The sequence below is a fragment of the Arachis hypogaea genome, chromosome 17, assembly GCF_003086295.3.
Source record: "Arachis hypogaea cultivar Tifrunner chromosome 17, arahy.Tifrunner.gnm2.J5K5, whole genome shotgun sequence".
NCBI lineage: Eukaryota > Viridiplantae > Streptophyta > Magnoliopsida > Fabales > Fabaceae > Arachis > Arachis hypogaea.
The window spans coordinates 43,178,073-43,179,681 of record NC_092052.1 but is presented as its reverse complement, the minus strand read 5'-3'; the positions used below and the strand labels follow the sequence as shown (position 1 = coordinate 43,179,681).

General features: G+C 39.6%; 1 non-coding gene across 1 annotated transcript; it reads left to right on the top strand.

The window, feature by feature from the left end:
- The first annotated feature begins 704 nt into the window (after positions 1 to 704).
- LOC112768917 (small nucleolar RNA R71) lies at positions 705 to 812 on the top strand. The gene has a single exon (XR_003186292.1). It is a non-coding gene; the product is annotated as a small nucleolar RNA R71 (small nucleolar RNA).
- The last annotated feature ends 797 nt before the right edge of the window (positions 813 to 1,609 follow it).

Below are 1,609 nucleotides of genomic sequence, written 5' to 3'. Positions count from 1 at the left end.
GAGTACTAGGAGGAGTTTCAGTGACTCTTTTACTCAGCTGGCCCACTTGTGCCTCCAAATTTCTAATGGAGGACATTGTTTCATTCATGAAACTTAGAGTGGTCTTAGATAGATCAGAGACTATATTTGCTAAGCTAGATGGATTCTGCTCAGAATTCTCTGTCTGTTGCTGAGAGGATGATGGAAAAGGCTTGCTATTGCTAAACCTGTTTCTTCCACCATTATTAAAGCCTTGTTGAGGCTTTTGTTGATCCTTCCATGAGAAATTTGGATGATTTCTCCATGAGGGATTATAGGTGTTTCCATAGGCTTCGCCCATGTAATTCACCTCTACTTTTGCAGGGTTCTCAGGATCATAAGCTTCTTCTTCAGAAGATGCTTCTTTAGTACTGTTGGATGCAGCTTGCAATCTATTCAGACTCTGAGAAAATCATATTGACTTGCTGAGTCAATATTTTTTTCTGAGCCAATATGGCATTCAGAGTATCAATTTCAAGAACTTCCTTCCTCTGAGGCGTCCCATTACTCACAGGATTCCTTTCAGAAGTGTACATGAACTGGTTATTTGCAACCATGTCAATGAGTTCCTGAGCTTCTGCAGGCGTTTTCTTTTGGTGAATGGATCCACCTGCAGAATGGTCCAATGACATCTTAGATAATTCAGACAGACCATCATAGAATATATCCAGGATGGTCCATTATAAAAGCATGTCAGAAGGACACTTTTTGGTCAGTTGCTTGTATCTCTCCCAAGCTTCATAGAGGGATTCACCTTCTTTCTGTTCGAAGGTTTGAACATCCACTCTAAGCTTGCTAAGCTTTTGAGGAGGAAAGAACTTGGCTAAGAAAGCCGTGACCAGCTTATCCCAAGAGTTCAGGCTATCTTTAGGTTGAGAGTCCAACCATATTCTAGCTCTGTCTCTTACAGTAAACGGGAAAAGCATAAGCCTGTAGACCTCAGAATCAACCCCATTGGTCTTAACAGTATCACAGATCTGCAAGAATTCAATTAAGAACTAAAAAGGATCTTCTGATGGAAGTCCATGAAACTTGCAATTCTGTTGCATCAGAGAAACTAATTGAGGCTTTAGCTCAAAATTGTTTGCTTCAATGGCAGGGATTGAGATGCTTCTTCCATGTAAGTTGGAATTTGGTGCAGTAAAGTCACCAAGCATCTTCCTTGCATCTCCACCATTGTTATTATTTTCGGCCATGTCTCCTTCTTTTTCAAAAATTTCTGTCAGATTTTCTCCAGAGAGTTGTGCTTTAGCTTCCTCTTTAGAGTCCTTTCAGGTTCAGGATCAGCTTCAACAAGAATGTTCTTATCCTTACACTACAAAAAATGTCGTTAAAATGGACGGCCAAATCGACGGCTTAGCCGTCGATAATATTGAAATTCGACGGCAAAATAGATGGCGCAATTGGTCGTTATAAAGCCTGTCGATTTTTCAAAATGCTAATAAAATCGACGGCTTTGATGGCCGTCGATAATAATTTAATAAAATCGACGTTAGTTCCGTCTGTAATATGGGTGTGAAAATTTTACATCCTTAATAAAATCGACAACATTGCCGTCAATATTATTATTTAAAATCGATGTCCTCTTTGT